The sequence below is a fragment of the Protopterus annectens genome, chromosome 5.part0 (assembly GCF_019279795.1).
Source record: "Protopterus annectens isolate FY-2018-M chromosome 5.part0, PAN1.0, whole genome shotgun sequence".
NCBI lineage: Eukaryota > Metazoa > Chordata > Ceratodontiformes > Protopteridae > Protopterus > Protopterus annectens.
Window position 1 is genome coordinate 438,315,644 of NC_056735.1, and position 22,647 is coordinate 438,338,290.

Sequence of the window (22,647 nt, forward strand, 5' to 3'; positions counted from 1 at the left end):
ATTGCCCACTGATAGTAACCATGGTGTGATTGCACTGGGCTACAGAGGGCATGGCAACCCATCCATCAGTACAATAGGCACATACATGCCGACAGTGCACTTTCCAATGTTCCCCACTGAACACCTGCAACACCTGTGGTGCTATCAAATGTGACCCACAAAGGACATACCATACCTGGAAAACATGCACTGCATGGAAAGATGCCACTCACACCAGAGAATACTGGTATCATGCTATCAGTGTAGGTGCAGGGTCAGCCTGCCATCCATTAACAGTTCCCACCACATGAGGCCAGGACTGGCACATCTGATGATAACAATCTGTGTACACAGCATGGGCCAGACACCCCAGGTACAGTTCCACATCACTGTACATGCATGTTGGAGGTGTGCACATCCCAGACACTGTCCATGTCAAGGACTAAGGAACAAATACATGGCAAGCAATGCACAGCATTGGCCACACGCAATAGTCACCTAGGTGTCTGGATGGTGAATACAATACCCACCTGTGTGGGCAAGTCCAGACACTACACCTCTGAGCCACAATGCAGCCCATTGTCATGTGACCTGATGCCAAGGTATACCCATCATGTAGCCTTGTACAGCCATCTAGCACAGACAACCAATTCACACCCATGAAGCAATGTACCCATGCATGTCAGTACTGGTATCCTGTTCATGTGTGTGTGTTGTATGATGCATATGACCACATTCACACTCACTACAACCCCCATTGGCATATTGAAGCAAGCTGTCTGATGTCAGACACCTCCACATACCCTTTGCCCATATAATGTCCGTATGACCCCTATGGTGCATGTGATACCTGCATAGTAATGTGTTGCGGCAATCTCACTGATGATGAGTTGTATTCCTGGCCCTGCCAAGTGTGTCAATGTCTGTGTATCCCAGTGAGAGTGTGGCTGTGTTGACACTGGCAACTGTTCATGCAGACAGGCACATGTACTACACCTACCGTATAGCTTCCATATCCTTGTTGAAGATGTCACTCACCATCACATATACATTTTGAGGCCTCCTCAACATGTAAACTCTGTGTTGCATCCAATAACTGCATAGACATGCGATTGCACTACATAGTTGTCAGGGGTTTGATACCCTGTACTGGTAGGTGTGTGGCACAACCATGTTTAAGTTTTACTCTCCCACCCCTCCCTAACTTTTCTTTGCCTCTGTCTGCCTCTTTCACTCCCTCTCTGGTGGATGTGGAGACTTACACCTGCTTTGCTTAGGCAGCATCATGTGTATTTTAAGTGATGCTCATGATCAGCTGATGGCCTCTGCATGAATTGCAGCCCTCCACTAGCTGATTGCATATGGAACAGCTGTGGTAACATTTCCATAGCCAATTGCATGGAAACAAACTCCAATATCTAGGAACATCATGTTGGTGTTGAGTCTTTACATTCACTGTGAGCAGAAACTCGATCTGTTGTTTTGCAAACAGCATCTCAGATGGATTGGAAATTTACCTCTAACAACATACACTGTGGAAACAATGCAACACACAGGAGGGGGATGTGTATGACCTGACTACAGACAATAAGTGCTGCTACACTGCATTTGGAGTAATGCTGGTTTAACAGGGTGTGTGTGGATATGGGTGTCCCACATGTTTTAATACCTGCCATGTCAGTGCTCTGTTTATGAGGAACCCCCATCTGTAGGGTCATCTGTGGACTGGACAGTGTGTGGTGCCTTTTGCTTCATGTGTTACCCACAGACCACCTATCTGTGAACTGCAGAAACTAGTGTGAGGATTGCAGTCTGTAGATGGTGACAGTCGTGAGAGTTACTGACTTCATATCCCTCATAGGACATATGTTGCAACAAACCCTGTTGCAACAGTAAATGTATGAGGTTATCACAGCAACATTTCAATACTGGCCCTGTGTATGTGCCTCCAGCCACAATTCCAACCTTTGTACATATGTCATGCAGTAAGAGGTGCATATGTGCTGTATACCATACTTAGTGACATCATATCTGATAACAAGCCAGTAAGATATCAGACTGCTACACATGTTATGTATAGTAGGGGTTATATTTTATGATGTAACCTGGACATTCTGTGGTTGTGTGTACAGTACTGAGATCTGTGTACTTATGATGATTGTTGACAGTGTGTGTATTGTTAATATGCATTTTGGTCTGTGTACAGACTGTGGTAGATGTCATTGTTCTGGGTCCTGTTCTATCTGATGTTACATGCTGCTCCACTGTATATTACCCTATTGGCTTACATGTGTGTAGGAGCACACACACATATGTCCCATACCACAAACAGCCATCGGACCACACTGTGTAGTGACCCAGTATATGTACTGTTAATGTGTGAGAGGCACATATGCAGATGGTGTTGAACAGATAGCCCATATATACTGTAATATTACACTAGCTTACCATATGTGGCTGTGGCTGTGTTCACATTTGTTGTGGTTATGCACTTTCAAAGGTGTATCATACTGTGCTGTGGCATGCCTGTAGAGCCTGCTATATATGCTGGTACATGTGCATTCCCCCATAGAAAATGTAGGTCAGTGTTGAGCCAGTCTGCCTGTAGCCTGCACAGTGCTTTGTTACATGCCTAGCAGCTTAGTGTACTTACCCAGTGAGATGTCATGTCCAGATACTTGCCAGATGTACTGCTGCTGAGCCACCATAACAGTCATGATGTCAGACAGAGTAGTTGGATGCTGAACAGATGTATCTCAATATATAGTGGGTAGTACATGGCCATGGCATCTCTGTACCAGTGGTTATTATGTGTCAGGATAGACAAGGGTGTGTGAATGCATAACCTATGGGGCAAATGTATACCAGTAGTTACGTGCTATACCCATCTACATGGCTGTTAACATCCACATTGTCAAGCTTGGTCCACATGTCTTGGGCTAAAGGGTTCTGTGCATACCTCTGGACTGTCCAGAGTGTGTCAAACTGTCCACATATATTGGCCATTGTCTCTGCTGTAGTCAACAGGAGCATTACGTGCTAGCAGTGGTACTGTACTATGATGTCCTTAGGATGTCTGTCAGCAACCATTGGTGTTCATGTTAAAAGCAGATGTGACCTCCCACAAACACCATGTCTGTGAAGACAATCCCTATTACAATACAAATAGTCAACAAATATACCTGCTATACATACCTGACAACCCCTTTCACAATGAAGTTGGGACTATAGGGGCTGAGGTAGGGCTACACTCCATGTTCAGGACATATGATGAAAATATATGTATATATAATTATCCAGATATCTATATGGATATATACACATATACATATCGACATACATAGAAGGATATGTATATGTACATAGATATACAAATAAACACTCAGATATATACATATACAGAGCAATATATGTCTACACATATGCAGATAGAGATACATATGCACATATATGTATGGATATCTACATATATATTGACAGTAGTAGGTATATCAGAATAGATTTGTATGCACATATAGTTATAGATATCTACATATATACCTACATAACTAGGCATATATGTACACATTTGATGTTCATACATATATAGCTATATATATACATATAGCTATATATACATATATGTATCTCTATGTATACAGATATCTATATATACATATATATATATATATATATATATATATATATATATTTGTGTGTGTGTGTGTGTGTGTGTGTGTGTGTGTAACCTAGGCTGTTTTAACATGTGGGGGTATCAGCGGTAAGCTGCTTTAAGGAATCTGGATGTACATTACCATATAATCCTCCATGGGTAAATGCAGGCCTACTGCCTCCTGCCATACAGACTGTTCTGTTTGTCAGTGTGCTTGGGATGGTGTCAGTTATACCTTGCTATGTAACAGTTACATCCCATTGTGTCAACAGAGATCTTTAAGCCATAAGGATTGTGTACAGAGTGTAGATAGAGGCTGCTGAACTATACATCTGCATTACTTACTGTTGATTGTTTGGTATCCTGTGGCCCAGTCTGTCTTTACTATTGTACTACTTGAAAGCCTCAGCTTGGACAGGAACATTTGTAAACCTTTCCAGACTACTGTATTAGTATAACTGTTTCACACTTGCATTAATCTGTTTATATGGATGCCAGTGTCTAAACAGCTATATGACATGGCATATACAACTGTAATAGTACACAAATAAAGCTTTCCCATGAATGCAAACCTGTGTGTGTTGTTATATCCTTTGACCTCTCTGTGGGTATATGTTGCAGGCAATGATTGTCATTTGTATGGGTGGCTCATACAGTGTCAAGATTGTAAGTTGGTAACTGTAGGCATAGTGGCTGTTCCATACTGTGTGCACCTTCTACATATGTATCTTACTATACATATCGCTGCGTGTTTATCTGTAGTTACATATATATCTATATATATGTGTGTGTGTGTATATATATATATATATATATATATATATATATATATATATATATATATATATATATATATATATATGTATATCTGTATCTGAATATATGTGTCTGTGTACATAAATCCTAGGGGTGTTGATTGCTTCCACATTACACATTCCCTATGGGAGCCAGACTGTACTGCATGATATGTTACTGATACCAGCCTGACATCATACAGGTGAGCTGGAGTACTGGTTAACATCTTGTGCCCATGTTGTGTCAGGTCCTGCTTATGGGATATGCAACAGTTGGTAGTGTATTGCAGGGCAGATGTGTTTGGCTGTGGGGGGGATACCTATTCATACAAGACATATGCTGTTTGGGGCCTCTCAACCCCATTAAGGGTGCATGTGGACATATATGTTTTTGTTATGTTTCCATTTTTATCTACAGACGTATGTCTGTATATGCCTATACATATATATATATATATATATATATATATATATATATATATATATATATATATGTATACTTACATATATATAAATTGCTGTATATTTAGATATATATATATATGTATATATATATATATATATATATATATATATATATATATATATATATATATTATATAGACATATAGCTGTAGACATATATCTCTATAGATGTTCTATAGATGTATGCATATGTATGTATATATGTTTATATATATATATATATATATATATATATATATATATATATATGGGTTCCTATGACTTGGTCGACTGTTCATTTGGTCGAATGTTTATCTGGTCGACAGTTCATTTCATCGACAAGCATTTGCCCCCTACCCCAATGTTGTGTGACCCTGGAGTTGATATATATAGTTGGGGGGGGTGTGGGGGGCAAAGCCCCCCACCTAAAATGCTTGTCGATGAAATGAACTGTCGACCAAATAAACATTCGACCAAATATCAATCGAGTCATATATATATATATATATATATATATATATATATATATATATATATATATATATAGATATGTTTTAGATATTAATATATATACACACACACATACATCTGCATGTTAAAATACATTCCCTGTATTGTTGAATGACTTGACTGGATGATATGTTTGTGAAAACATCAGGGTTATGCATATCTGACATGGCTTAGTGGTAAAACACTTTGGCTATTGTGTGCAGGGTCCTTGGTTTGAGCCTTGTAGAGGCTGTTTGTTTTGTTGTTGGGCACAGAGTGATTAAGGCAATTTTAAGCAGTTGTAAGTGGGTTTGTGCGGGTTTGCGCTGAGGTAAGCACTGCTAACCTCAAGTTACAGTTTCTTATACTCAGCTTCTAAATTGCTTAACCTGTGTAGGCATTGCTTACCCCTGAGCAAACAGGCTTAAACCTGCTTACTGATGCTTAAAAGTGCTTACTCCTACTTAACCCTGCACTAATATCTATAAAAGAAAAAAGTACAGGGTATCATTCTTGTATTTCTGGGCACAGTGTTGATATCTGACAGACCAGTGGGAGAAATGTTTGTTAGCAGTACCTGAATGTTGCCACACACAGTACCAGATTCCACGATACTATTATGCACATACATCTCACTCTGTTACTGTACACACTCTGGCCACAGCTTGGCAACATGGAGGTGTAAATGGAACATATGTGCCTTCTTACTCTCATAAGGTTTTGGGGAGTTGCTAGTGTGCCAGCTTTGTTCTCATAGATGTTTGTCAATCAGTTGCATTTCCTGTTTACTGCCTATACATCTGGGATCATCCCACTGATTTCCCAGGGGGTCAGGTTGACAGGCAATAGATGTGGGCCACTTTACTGACCATTCTGAACATATCTGTGCTGTTGTAAGGTATGATTCTGTATGCAGACTACTACCACTGCCAGGATTCAAACCATGGCTGTGTGTGCTAAAAATACAGCAGTTCATGTCTCAGTTGCATGTGCTATTCGGATTTTGTTGTCTGCCTTTTCCCTGTTTTCTATGTGTCTCTCAGTTGTACTAAATGGCCTCTGGGGATTACAGCAGTCATATACAGGCTTTCCTACACATTCTATTTATGGAGCACAGTGTGGGTAGCAGTGCTTAATACAGCAGTACTATTACGTGATTGCAAATCTACATTACCATATGATACCAGAGTATACACATGCAGTCCAGCAGTTAGACCTTTATTGTCAGGCTATTACACTTTTATTTACATACAAACTATATGACACTCTTCTTGTCATATTCTCCGGTGTATGCAGTACTTGTCTTAAGCAATACACGTTTTATACAGGCAATTAATCTACTGATACTTTTAGCCTTATTTCCTATGACAGTACATGCAAGAGTATTACTGACCTGCCTCATTGCAACCTCTCCAGGAGACTTCCATGTGTCTCCTGGTTCATCATCCACTCACTCACAGCTGTGGAGGACATAAGAGGAATATTTAGCCATACCTATCCATGATATACATGAGCTGGCTATTATTACACATATAACTAGAGTGATACTTACACACAGCTTGGACATCCCCTGCCATTCTAGCCTCTTGAATCCACTGCTCCAAGAGTTCCCCCTTATGCCACTTCAGGTTGGCATAGTGATGGCTGACCTGCTCACCAGTTCGGGGTATGCCAGTAGTACTGGTGAGGTCACAGGTGAGACAGTCCTAGGTTTCTGCCTTATATTGGGAACCCTGGTACTGGCCCTGCAGCAGTCTCTGCTCATGGTCTTTGACAAGGAGTCCTGCCATGACTCTGGACTCCTAGATGCACCAGCACTGTGCTCAAAAGCACACTCCCTCTCTCCTTCCTGGCATGGTACCTGCAAGAGGAAGCTACAACCAGTTATGAGATGTGTTCCCCCCTGTTGGGTTTAAGTAGGGCTGATTTCCCACACTTTACCATGATTGGCCAGTTTTGAAAAGGCTAGGCTATGGGCAAACCTGCTTACCTAAGGTTGGCATAGTTTAAAGGGGTATACCACTGGGCACAATGAGCTAGCTGGCCTACACATTGCTTACACCTCCTAAGCTGGCCTGTGCAATGCTTAGCGTTGTTTACATTAGACTTTGCATTATATTTTCTTTTTGGCATTTATTTCTTATTCATTACATCTTATATATCTGCCTGGTATCCATGATTCATGTGTACGAAAACTGTATGGGGTCCTTGTGTTTTATTGGGGACTTTAGCACATTTTTATAATTAAACCTCACTTCGGGGCTTTCTGCTGTACTCCAGTTCACATATTTATGGCATGTAGTGGGTTATGGAACATATGACTGTATACTGATTCCTTTTACAGGTTCAGTTTGATTTTACTATAGTGAGGACTTGTTTTGTGATACCTCATTCTTCTGTACTGTTTTGATTTCATGGTGGTTAACTAGTGTGACAACAGTGTGTAGGGGCCTGCAAGGCTGTTTATTTTTTGCTGGGCAGAACTGGGGCCATTGATACAGAGTGTTTAAGGCACTTTTGAACAGTTGTAAGCAGGTTTGCATGGGTTGGCATGAGGGTAAGCAATGCTAACCTCTGGTTACACATGCTTACAGAGAGTTAGCTTCAAAATTGCTTAACCTATGTGCACATTGCTTACCCCGCACAGATGGGCTTAAACATGCTTACTAGTGCTTAAATTTGCTTACTACTGCTTATTGGTGCTTACACTTGCTTACTAGTGCTTACTCCCGCTTACAGTTACACTGATGTGGACAGTTATATCTCATGTGTTTTGGGAAGGTGGAGGATTTGGATGCTGTATGGAGTTGTCATTCATTACACATTTTACCTTTCATTTGTATCCATGATTCCTGTGTACATATACTGTATAGGGCACATGTGCTTATCTGGGGACTTTGCAACATTATGACACTGACACCTCACATGTGCATTCAATGCAGTACTGCAGTTCAAAATTATATGTTATTAGTAGGTTATACAGCAAGAAAATGTTCATAAACTGATTTCACATGGAAAATGGAATGTGCTGCAGTGGGACTTGAGCCAGGAATGCCTGCTCGTAAGGAGAATGCTCTGCCCACTACACTATTGCTATACTGCTTTGATTGCATATATCTTCCTTGTTACCCTTTTCAGCCATTTAAGCTGCATTAACCGTAGCTAAGCAATGGGCACACCCATGCACCTATGGTTAAATTTAATCGGGCTCATAAAAAAAAGGGTTTGTTTATTTTATATGTATTTACTTCTGCTGTTGTACATGTGGGGGAATGTTGCTGGGGATATGCGGACACCTATGAGTGGTCTCACTCATTCATTTGGCCTTTCTGCTATTCTTCATTGTAAGGGCTTGTATATTCTGACAGCTCTGCGCTCAGACATGCCCCCTGCACTTGTACATGCTCCATGTAAGATTAGGGGCTCAGGCAGCTCACCTTCATTAATATGCATGGTGCGCTGCCATCCTGTACCTAAATGGCTGCTTCATTGCAGGACTAAGCTAGTCCTGCATGGAAGAATAGTAAATCCGGGGGAATAAAATCCACAACAATGGTGTGAAGCTTATAAGCAGTAGCTACCCATATAATCTGCACTGCTCTGCCAAAAACAACTGGATTCATGTGGCAAAGGTTTCTTTGCACAGCCTGAAACAGTTCTACAAGTCTATCAGTTCCAAACTGCTCAAAGAAACTAGTATATTTAAATAAACATTTATCTAACTATCCAGCTTATCTATCATCTATCTATCTATCTATCTATCTATCTATCTATCTATCTATCTATCTATCTATCTATCTATCTATCTATCAATATGTCTATATACCTATCTATCCATCTATTCATCTATCTAATCTACATAACTTTGTGTGTGTGTGTGTGTGTGTGTGTGTGTGTGTGTGTGTGTGTGTGTGTGTGTGTGTGTGTGTGTGTGTGTGTGTGCATGTGTCTGTGTGTATTTGTTGAGATTCAGTAATGTCATTAGCACCCTGCCTTATAGGATCTGTGTGAGAAAATGAGCAGGTACTTGGGTCAGGTGTAAAACTGTGACATCAACAGGTGAATAAGGAAATGATCAGCTAATAGAAGGTGCAAGGAACCAACTAGAGCAGGTGGTGGTAGGGGTTAATGACTAATGGTGCACCACAGGTTGCAGTGTTAGGGTCATAGTGTTCAGAATGTTCTTGTCAGACATCATATTGCATGCCATAGGGGCATACCATGATGACTAAAAGGGGAACTTGTAGTTCAAAATTTAGCAGGGCAACAATACATAAACCTTTGGGTTAATGCTTCTGTTTTTCAAGAACATAGAATGCACTACCTTTTGCTGTACCCTAATATATACCTAACAAAGAATATAGTTGACAGAAGCCAGATCATTCATTACTTTTAAATTGAAATTAACTTAACCAGGAGCCTTTCAAAGATGGAAAATTAAAAATTCAAATCTATGGAGAGAACACCTGATGTCAATTAATTATTTCAGAGATTACTGCATAACATTTTGTCCCATGCCAGCATTCCCGTATATTTATTTTTTCATATACCTAACGACAAAATTAACTAATGTATACATTTATAATTTCTCTCTCCCTAGTTAATTCTTGTAACTCTATGCTTCTCTGAACACATACACACACACACACACACACACACACACACACACACACACACACACACACACACACACACACACACACACATATGTACACATTTTTCTCACAATTTGAAAAAAAGCAACATGTTTAATAAAACACGTCCTTTGGAATGAAACATGGTTGGAAACGTACCCACTCGCTAAACATTAAGAACGAAGAAAGTCTTAAAAATTAGCACCATCTTTTTTTGACTAAATATATGAGCAAATCCAAAACAGGCACTGCTGAATGAAATAATAATTGGGCTATTTGTAGCTGGTTTCTTTACAATACTCGAGAAATGTGACTATTCAGTGGGAGGATGTGCTATGCAAGCCTTGCCAGCTACTTTTGTGCATATCCATGGTAACTGATCATGTCTGGGAGCTAATTGTACCCTGAAGGAATTTTAAAAGATTACATAGATGTCACTTGTCATAAAAACCTGTCGTTCAATATTTTCTTTGTGTGTGCAGGACATAAATTGTAAATTGTAGTTAGATGACTAAGCAATGGTGGTCAGAGCATAATGATAAATGAATCAGACTTAGAGGATGGATGTTGATAAGTAAGTTACAGAAAGTACTGCATAACGCTGGCTTCCCTTTCATTATTTGCAGCACTGCAGATGGAAGAGATGAAAGTGTAAGCTTGTTCACAGATGACTCAGACATTATCAGTTCAGCCAGTACTGTGTCGTTCAGGGAAAAAAGATATAAAAGTTTTAAAACCAAATAATTCAAAACAATTTAAATATGGTTACCAATTTAATTTGCAGAATATATCAAATTATATAAAAGTTGAAAAGGACAACATATGACATTACATAGAATTAAAATAAGAGTTTGGCATATACTGCAAATAAAAATTAGGAAATGTGACACAAGTAACTAATTCTGATGAATTGCATTTATTTAAATAATCCTGGCTATTTGGACACTGAAATATAATGATTATGTCTGAAAATAAATATAGTAATATAAACAAAATAAAGTGGCTAAACTGTATTATAAACAGTTGACCCAGACCTTAATAAAGTATTTCCAAACAGTCACATAAGTGATAAAAAAATGTGACATTCCTGCTGTGATTCTTTAAAGTGAAATACTTAAAATAGAAGTCTGCATGGTGTAAGCCATATAAACTAAGTTAATTACATGTTGTTACTGAAGGATAAATTCAGGTATTATACCTCACATGATTAAGCACCGCTTTCAGAGTAATGGAAATGGATACAAGACATCATGCACCTCCAAAACAAGATTTAATGTATTTTAAAATGTTGGCGTTTGCTTTTGTTAAAGGTTATTGCCAAGTAAGAGTGATAACAATTTTTGTTTTCTGACCAGAAATACAGATATTCTCCAGGTAATACTAGTGAATGAAAGCAGAGTTGAATATTTCAATTATTAAAAACAACATTATGAATGCTGTGCAGACACCCATCAACTCAAATGCCATGGAACAACTAGTCACCATCCCCACAAGAGGAGAAAACATACTTGATCTCATCATCATGAACATGGGAGCACAATGTTCAACACCGGAAGTATACCCCTCACTGGTGAGATCAGATCACAAACTAATCTCACTGGAGGTCCTCATCCCACCCCCACCCAAAATAAAAAAGACCACAGTAAAGAACTTCTTGAAAGCCGACTTCACACTTCTAAAGACTAGTGTGGTCTCCTTTAAGGCCCCCGAGCCGGTGGTAAACATTACTCAAACCTCTGAATCACTTACAAATGCCTTCTACCAGCACCTGCAGGGCTGCATGGATCAGGCAATCCCAAGCAAAACAAAGACTCTTTGTACCAAAGGCAAGCGTCCAGTCTGGTGGACCCCAGCCATAAACAAACTCTACAACAAAAGGAGAAAGCTACTACAATATAGAGCAAAATCCTTAAAAGGTAAGACACCGCTGATCACTATAAGTAAAAAGCTAAGAGCTCTCATAAAATCATCCAAAGCTAATTTTGAGAGAAAAATAGCTAAGGACTCAAAAGACAACCATAAGGCATTCTTTAGCTATGTCAGAAACCTGGGAGGAAACTCCCAGATATGCTCAGAATTAGTTCAAAATGATGTGAAGATTACTGATCCTACAGACATTGCCAACATACTGGCTGACAGGTTCAGTGCAAACTTCCCAAAAGGAGAGATATCTATACCAAATGATTGTAGCCCCCCCAAACATCTCTAACGCTCAGGTGAGAACTGCTCTCTCCAAGGCAAAGAACACAGCATCCATGGGAACTGATGGTGTCCCCGGCTGTGTGCTCCACGAACTCAACGAGGAATTAAACCCGCAGTTAGGACAGCTGTTTAATCTTAGTCTCACCTCCAGATACGTACCCAGGGAGTGGCACACAGCAACTGTGTTCCCACTTCACAAAGGCGGTGCCTCCACCGACCCTGGAAATTACCACCCCATTAGTTTGACAAGCCTTATCTGCAAAGCCATGGAGAGGATCATAATGGATCTCATAAATAAAGACATAGGGAATTTGCAGACTTTGGATCCAACCCAGTTTGGCTTTGTCAAAGGCAGATCATGCCTTTTAAACTTGGTTGACATTTTCGAAACAGTCAACAAGGCCATTGACGAGGGGAAGGCAGTCCATACAGCCTACCTCGACCTGGCGAAGGCTTTCGATACAATACCCCACTCGGGTATCATTGAAAAACTCATCAACTTAAATGTAAACCCATACATCACAAGATGGGTTGCAAACTGGCTGAGTGACAGAACCCACAGGGTCAGAGTTGCTGGCGCCATGTCAGACTCAAAGCCTGTCACAAGTGGTGTCCCACAGGGCTCAGTCCTGGGCCCACTCTTGTTTGGCATCTACTTTTCTGAAGTACAAGCAAACACAGGAGGGTTATGGCTGACAAAGTTTGCAGATGACTGCAAACTGGGTGCCATAGTCGAAAACACATCTGACACAGATGTCCTTCAGAAGGGTCTCACAGAAATGGATAACTGGTGCCAGAGCTATGGCCTAAAGTTAAATGCCAAGAAATGCATAGTCATACCCTTCGGGAAAAACAAGGTTACCCCTAGCTATCATATAGGTGGCAATCCACTGATCACAGAAGAAGTTATCAGGGACCTGGGGACCCAGGTTGACAGTAGCCTTTCATTCGACACTCATATTGCTAAAGTAGTTAGGAAGACCTTCTACATTGCCCACCTTATCATGAAGGGATTCACATCTAGATCAAGGGAGGACATAGTCTCCCTATACTCATCACTCATCAGACCAATGATTGAGTACAATGCCCCATTCAGAATGTATCTGACCCGACACTTGCAGCAGCTGGAGAGGCCACAAAAGTTCCTCACCAAAAGGATAAAGGGTCTCAAAAATCTGTCTTATGCTGCCCGACTGAAAGAACTCCAGCTCTATTCAGTTGCTTACCGCTTGCTCAGAGGTGACCTGTGCCTGACATACAAGGCCATGTCAAACCCAGATTTGATGAACATGCTTCACCTCAAAAAATCTTGATCCCTCAGAGCCACAAGGGCGGGTGACTTAAACCTCGACACGGTTATTAATAGGATGTGCTGGAGGGATAGATTCATCACCCAAAGACTCCCTATGCTGTGGAACAAAATCCAGGTATATGTGAGGCAGAGCACCTCGCTGGCCTTGTTCAAGAGGAATCTTGATCAATGGATGGGAGATCGCAGATATACCCCAGGGGTTACCTCAGTGTCACTGCTCGACAGAGGCACAGCAAAATAATGGGCATAGTTTCTCCAAACTAAAGGGGTGGCGTAAGCCACAAAACTATGGGCTAGGCTTGTAAATGCCCTCGGGCAGATAGCCTAGTATGAACCTATGAACCTATGATTGAGAGACATTAACAGTTGTGTTGTGGAACATCAGCCAGAAATCTATTAATGTCAGTCATTCAAAGTATGTGAAGTATGAGGTTGTGACTGAAGCATAATCTGCATGTAGTATGCATCCCGTAAGTTAACAAATCATAACATGCAGCAAAAGTAAGGCTCCAGCAAGGTGACACACACCTGTGTACATGCACGCACGCACAGACACACACACACACACACACACACACACACACACACACACACACACACACACACACACATGCACACACATATGCACACACATGGACACACACACACACACACACACACACACACACACACACACACACACACACACACACACTGTCACTGCTGCCACAAAAAATGGAAAACAAAGATATAAAATGCAAGCTCCACATAAGGAAACTAAGGCAGAAATAGAGAAGATCTTGAGGATACTCTGAGTAGCAGCAGTGGACATGAGGTACCTACATAATATCATAGAAGACCAGCATATGTATATCTATTTGTTAAGAAAAAGAAGGTTAAGGCTTCATTTAAAAGAATTTGCTATTCAGAGTGCATGCTATCATTCTGATGTGACACAATTCCTTTTCTTAAAAATGAGGTGGAGGACTTGAATAGATCATGTTGAGAGAACATTCAAATTGCAGAATGTCATAATCGCTTATGCTTGTGAACTTAGCTAGTGTTATAGAGAATAGGTAGCCTAGCTCCATTTCAACACCTACAAAATGTAAACTTTGAAACTGTACTTAAGCAGTGAATGTAACTCTATTATGCAACATCAACATGGACAAGAGCTATGCAGTCTTTACAGCTACTCAAACAAATAACATTCAAGTCAGTCTACATTAGACAGATTGCTATATCAGCTGGAGTTAAAATAAAGCTTCTGTGTGATTTCTTCACAGTGCTTATAGGCAGAAGAAAACATTTTCATCCCATCTAGGTCTATTTTGCACTGAGTCCAGTTATGTTCATGTTTTTATCCTTCTCCCACTCTTCCAGTAGAAATAGGGCAAAGTCCTAAGAGCCACTCCCAGTGAAACAAGCTACTCTATTTACTTGGACAAGGAGTGAGTGCAGGCTGGAAGTGTCATAGTGATTGTGGCAAAACTATGAAGGTGACCTGTTAGTTAGATGCTTTCCCCAGTGAAATTGCCAGGCATTAAGAAGGAAAGAAGTTTCCTGGCAAATGATGAACAAGAATTCTCCCGAGTAGTAGATCAAAATAATCTGGGTAAACATGAAGACGAACTGATAAATGTGAGTAAGTAAAACTCCCTCAGAAAAGTCCAATGTAAGGAATTAATCTACAGTGTCTCTAGGTAGGACAAAGAGCAAATCATTAGGGAGGGTTGATGTGTAAGAAAGAAAGAAAGTTGACAAAGCAATCATAGTCTCCTAGATACGGTGTAACTATAGGCAAGGGAGGAACAAAATGTCTGTACAGCAGCAGAAGCATCAAATGTCCCACTGAACTGGACTGACTTAGCTATACAGAAGATACTGAGGAAAATGTGGACTTAGTCAAGGAAATTAATTCCACAATATCTCAAGTCAGAAAGATGAGGCACTAACATATGTGCCTAACTGAAAGATTAGTCCAAGTAAGAATTGGTTCAAGTAAGAATACAGAAGAAAAAAAATCACAGCAAAAGGAAGGTTTAAAGGAATAACTTTGATAAAAAGGTTGGGGTAGAATACTTCAGAGGCAAAACGTGACCATGGTCCCCAGAAAGAAGGAGTGTTACTACCTTCTCTATGCAAGATAAAGTATATTGTTAAAGCAAATCAAGTAAAATGATACATATATAACTATTCATGGGGTCAAAGCCAACAGGATATCTAGGGAAGGGTGAGAGAAGCAACTTCTCCAATGCAAGGTGCTGTGAGGTGTAATCCATTGATATGGATATTGGATAGTGACTTTTAAAGCCAGTGTTGCATTTGCAGTGAATCCCCCACTCTGCGTGTGGTCTAAACTGTAGTAACTCAATGTAGGCAGGGTATAAACTGTACCAAATGTTTGCTACATTTGTAGTAAGCACTTTGCTAAGGTTTAAAATGGAGACAGTATGACCACTGTAGCACTCCATGTAGGCAAGGTATAAACTGTAGCAACTGTTTGCTACATTTATTGCAATCAGTTTGCTACTGTTTAAAAAAGAGATTTTTTTTTAATTAAAACATGAGTGTTATAGCCCTCCATGCAGGCAGGGTATGTTAAAAAAATGTTGAGGCAGGAACACAGAAATGGGACCTGAATGGCTTGATAAGGAGGTAGAGAGAAGTGCATCTGGTCACCTGGTTAGTGTACCTATAGAAGGAGCATCCAACATTTTTTTTATTTGGTCTAACAAATGCTGGGGTAGGGCATGGATCTAACTGTAAGCTGATTGCTTATTGGTGAGCTTATTACAGTGAATTTTTTTTTTCTTGAAGATCTGAGGGGGTGAGGTGCTAGATCATATTATTGGCCCAGAGTGCGTGTTGAACCAACTACACTTCTGTTCAAAACAGAAGGGTAGGGTTAAGGGACTTTGATATTTTCATACCTGTACAAAGGGTAGAGGCTTGTAATGCTATCCAAACACAACACAGTATGGTAGTTTGTCTTTTAAAATATGGCTACCTTCTATGCAGAAGAATCATAATGTATCTTGTCAGTTGTGTTGCAAGAGCAAAAATGAATAGTCCTTTCCCTTTCCAAAAAGATTATTAATTACACTATTTTGCTGTTATAACAATGTATTTACACAGTTCACATGAGATGCATAGGGTGGACAACAGGGGATATCATAGGATATAGAAAACAGTACAGCTTAAGCCATATTGCACAGAAATAAGCACAGGAAACTTCCATGGGAGGATTAAGGGAGGTACATCTCTATACAGGTAGATCACAAAATCCCAGACAGAAGTGAGTAGGGGAAACAATGTCCTTCATGGGGGTATCGCAAAATAATGAAGAACCAACTGCTGGTAGCAGCAATAATTTAAGATGGCAAGATTTCTCCTTAAACATATGGACTTAGAAACAGAGCAGCAATCAAAGGTTTTGGAAGAACGATTGGATTTGAAAGGCCTTTGTGTGGTTACAATATGGTTGCAATATGGACAGCAAAATAAGCTAAAGTTAATGATATACATTGGTATATCTTAATCACATGACTGTTTTATTTTAATTGTTAATACTGCTAAATATTATCAGCGCACACTGCTAAAATGTGATCCTTACTCATTTTGAAACTTTATATATATATATATATATATATATATATATATATATATAAAACAAGTTTTGCCATATCCACCATAAACAGGGAGCAAAGGACAGAAAACAGGTAAATTTAAAAATATGAACCTCATCATAAGAGATCTAATACCCAGTGGCCATGTCTACTGTATCCCAACTAGCCACCCTCCTACCCTTGGATTACTCTGTATCACTGGGTCCAGTTAGGGATACCATGGGCATCCTGGGGTCTTGGCAGTCTGTGCTTCTGTCTGGGGGTGTTCTTTTGTATCTTCAACTGACTTTCCCTTTCCATGCCTCTACACTTGTCAACTAAATCCAGCTTCCCTCTTTGGACCATGCCTCCCCTTAGGGAGTGTCACTAACAAGCACTCTCTCTCCCAGGATGGGCAAGCCCATCCCTCCCTGAGATTCTATCAGTCTTTTAAGCCTCTAAGAGAATCCAGGTTGTCTGGGTCATTGTCAGTCTTTATTCTTCTGCACAATCAGAGCAGGCTCATGGCATGACTATCTTGATCTCTCTTATTGTTGAGGATGTAGAAGACTAGAATGCAATGAACAGAACTGGGAAACATAGGCTTGACATAAGAAAAGGGCTCTAGGCAGAACTGTGGTTTATTTGGTTAGGAGAAAAAGTTAGGAAGAGTAAAACAGTAAACAACACATCAGAGAATCAAAACATAAGAAATTAAATCATAATGAAGTTCAGTAGATGTCTGAGGCAAAGTGCTTTTGCAAAAGCAGGTCGATTGAGCTATGGAAAAGGGAGGGTTAATAGGAAGATTAGCAGTGATCAGAGTTCACAGATGTAAACATGCAGGACAAGGTTGAGCAAAAAATGGGTGAGTTATACTATTGTGATTTTGTGTGTATGAGTGAAAGCATAACTGAGAGTAAGTGAGAAAGATACACGAGTCAGTGCTTACACAAGAGACAGCACCTACTGCAACAGGCAGTCCATCAACATGAACTTACTATATATTAAGAGCTATGAAATTCTTAATGTCTGGAATTATGTTCTGACTAAAATCCACAGTGAGTTAACCAAAAATGTCAATGGATAACACTAAACAAAAAAAAACCACGGAGAGTAAAGGGGAAGGTGAAGATCTGTAATGCCTTGCATTCGGTATTTTCTTTTTTTCATTCATTTCATGAGCAGAGATCTGAGAATGTGTTCCTTCAACAATATGGCTGCTAAGTGTGTGTGTGTGTGTGTGTGTGTGTGTGTGTGTGTGTGTGTGTGTGTGTGTGTGTGTGTGTGTGTGTGTGTGTGTAGATAGAAAATAGTTATATAACTTGTATTTTGATGTAATAATTATATATACTAAAACAAGTTTGAAACATTAGGCAGATTATTTTACATTTTAAAAAAATACAGTAATAAAAAATAACAGATAGTATATTCAGTAAGTGCAATTATGCCTCCTAGGGTGTGTGTCATTCTGGAAATATTTCCCTTCCAGGAGTGTAGAGACCCTCCACCTGCAGAGTTATTTATTATTTCAACAATTCATCAATAACATTTACCGTGTTGGGTGTTACTGCTTGCTTATATTTTGTTTCTTGCAGATTACATAGGGATGATGACTGCTTGATCTGCATGACAATATCTGACACAGTTTTACTTAAAAGCCTGAATCTGAAGCACACCACTGTAAGAGTTAATACATGATTAGAATAACTCATATTAAAAATGAATAACAACATGTAAAAGAGTCATTATCATATCTTCCAGGATTTTGTAATAAGCTTCCCCATGTGACAGTATAATTAACCAATAACATCCTTCAAGATACATATATGGGATGTACAAAAAACGACATAGCATTAGTTAAGCAATCTTGCATCATGAAAGCCAATATATCCCAATGATAATAACTTATGCATCTTGGAAGATGTGAATTCACATGAGGTGCTACATGGGAAGGAATGGGATGCTGAATCTGAAAGACAAACAGAAAATGAGTGAAAAAGAAAGGGGATTAGTATAAATGTTGACTTAAATGACAGCTGATGTAAGATGAAATAAATCAAATCCTATTAAATGCAGCCATAAAATGAAATGATGTGCTCAACAGATACACTTAACAGAAGAAGCAGTGAAGGTGGAAAAGCAGAAAATAAAAAAAAATGCTCAGCTTTGAATGAAAGGCAAGCAAGTTTCATAACCTTCTTAATGTTTTGAAAATGCTATATTTGGAAAAATAAAAAAGAGTAATGAGAAATTCGGTAACTAGCTGAGAAACTGATGCTGTGAGCAAGCAGTCATATAATGAAATATTTATTTGCATATAATGAAATATTAATCTATGAACCTATGAAATTATACATTCACAGAGAAAGGACATGTTCAGTACAGGAGAAGAGTTGTGTGGAGGCTCACATGCTAACCTGTGATAGACAGCCCAGCTGCTTTGATGTAAGGGGGTCCAGGGGGTGGGAGGAGAGTCTTACAAGTGCATGAAACTTGTCTGTCCCCTCACGAAGCTGCTTCTCCAAAAAAAAATAAAACTGAGCTGATGGGGCCCTCCAGTAAGAAAATAACTGGACCATAAGGCTTTCACTCATCCTAGAGATTTTCTTGCTGTTGTCATGAGAGAGAGAGAGAGAGAAACAAAATGATCAGTGGAACAGAAGAATACCCTGGGGATGGAGGGAATAAAAAATAGAATTTATCAAATCACTTCAGAATCCAGGTGAATCTGCCAGGATGCTAAGTTAAGGAAAAGCATTACAGAAAAAAATGTAAGTACATTAGGCTGCAAAGAAAAGCACATGTACACATTTGCAGATTATTTATGTCTTTAAAGTGGTTGTCAGCATAGGAAGATTGCCTTAGTAGTCATAGCAACAAATGAAATGATGATAAAGAGACCAGTGAAGAAATAAAGAAGGAAATAAATGAACTTCAATGAGATGTGATAAAGTATTCAAATGGCATACTTACAATATTGATAAAAATTACAAGCAACAGTATTAGATAAATGTCAGTTAAGTTTTACAATCTCCCCATAGAAATAGCATTGTAGCAAAAGACAGGAAGATGGCAAGGGTATTTCCTCTATGAGAAGAAGTTAGATTCTTATAGTATATTAGAATCACTTCCTTCTCAGATTTGCTTATGAAAATGGTCTGTATCACGCTGGTGATGTTAAAAATTGCTGATGTTCTCTTACGCTAACAAAATAATACCCTCTTTTTTCTGAAATGTTAACACTCTCTTGTCATCCTTTTTATTTAATGGGCTTTGTTATAATGAAATGAAAAAAGCCATGAGGAATAGCAGAGGTTGGGCATCCCTGTGCCCACTAGGTCATGCATCAAGGGAAGCTGTTGAGATATATTAACAGCAGGTATAGGGGATGCTAATGGAGTAAATTGGAAACAATGAGAAAGAGTGGGTGGCAGTTAAAGAGCAAACCATCTCCAGTTAGAAAGTTAAATAATAAATTGAACAAAGTATGATACAAAGATTTTTTCTGCTTAAGACATTTGGGTCCTGTGTCTCACTGAATGTGCTTCTAATATATTTTTATTTGCCAATAACACCAATGCTGCAACTTTTACAAGAACGGTCTACTATGTAGTGTTTTGTTACAGTTTATTTTGAAGAAAGATACGACACTTTAATGAAAAAATACAAATGTTTGTATTTTGATAGAAAAAAAAATCAGTGGAAGTATACAAACTAGGAGGATTGGCCTTGGCCTAAGGAAGACAAATCTAGAAAAGGATCCAGCAATTACACTCAATCCAGTCTTCTGTCACGTGAAGTAACATGAAAGGGCAAAGGTAAAATCCTACAGGATACTGTGCTGCATATCTAGGTGATTAGAGTGTTGAATATATTGTAATTAATTGCGAATTTATTTGCAAGTGTTTGTTTTACTGACGGCCTCATAATCTGCAAATGAGCATTAGCAAATTGCAAAAAAGATGGAAAATTAATTTTCTTCTTTTGAGCTTGCCCCTAACTGTGAGATCCCTCTTGTACTTTATCTAACTTATGAGTATGGTGTGTGCTGTGTAATTAACATCCTCAAAAGCAGAAACATCCTTTTAATAAATGATTTCTGATTTAAGAGAATATTTTTTGACCCCAGCATTGGCACATACAGTGTCTATGAGGTAGTCCTCAAAACATTGAAATCCTACCAGTGGAGTCTTTGGGAGTTGGATTTTTGAGATTGGGTAGATGTTGTTGTGGTAGTATTATCATGACTGCTTAATTTCAAATGAGGTATGTGACAGGTTGGATGGATAGTTAACCAAAATGTGTATGTGGGATATGTTTTATAACACTGTTTGTTAATACTGACTGCAGAACTGCTAACTTGATTTCCAGTCATTTGCTGTGCACAAATACTGTTAATTGCATTCAGTTTTTTATTGCCCCTGTAAAGAATTTCCATCATCACAGTAGTTACTACAATGGTTGTGTCACTTTCCATCAGTCTGCCATGAATCTAGAGCTGACTATAATACATAGTGGTGGACAGGCTCATGCTACATGGTTGATGTGAGCTACCTACCCCTTAAATACAGCAAGGATTGTTCCATTTGCATCTTTTTTACTTTATATTTTTGAAATAAGACTCACTGCAATTAGTCTATGTGTAGAGTATTTTTTTGTCTCTGTCTAAGCATAAGTTGTATTTGTTTGATATATGTTCATTCAGTAGGTGGACTGGACACTATAAATTGGCCATAGGTGTGAGTGTGCATGTGAGTGTGTTGTAGGGAAGAACACCAATGGCAGGGTTAGCCAACTGGCTGTGTAAACCTTGGCTCAAGATGAGTGAAATAGTTGAAGTGACTCCCTGACCCCATGTGTAAAAATAGGAAAAGAGGTTGTGGATGGATGGATGGATGGATGGATGGATGGATGGATGGATGGATGGATGGATGGATGGACATGTTCATTCATTTACCCTGCATCTCATTTAAAAGAAACTCGGGAGGAATTTAATTAAGCCTACATAGACTTATTTTCCACGTAGGGATATTGGCACGTGGCAGACTCCTTACAGGAAAGTAAGCATGTTTCCACTCCAGAAAACAGAGTTGAGGTGCATGTGCAAGCGTGCCAGCATGGACGTGTCTGTGGCATGCAAATCACCTCATAAGCAGGTGAAGGGACACATTTTAAATTTAAATATTGCTATTACAACTGTAGAATGTTGACTGAATAACAGGTATTGCATTAGCATGAATCTCCTGATGTGTATGGAGTCTAAAACTCAAAAGTTGTCATTATTTATTAACTTCCATCTTCAATGATTTGCCACTAATTTGCCAGAAGACCACAATGTTGTATAAAACAGACCAAAAATATGAGGCAAAATTCTGGACATTCTGTGAAGCTCTGTACAGTTGAGAGGTATGAGTCATATATTAAAGTCAACAAACAGCCAGGGAATGCCTTGTACAATATCAGGGAAGGGCAGTACTGTTGTAACACTTAATCCCGGACTGGAGTACAGGTACCGCTGGCCTAGAGTCAACTTGTAAGTACTGACAATCAT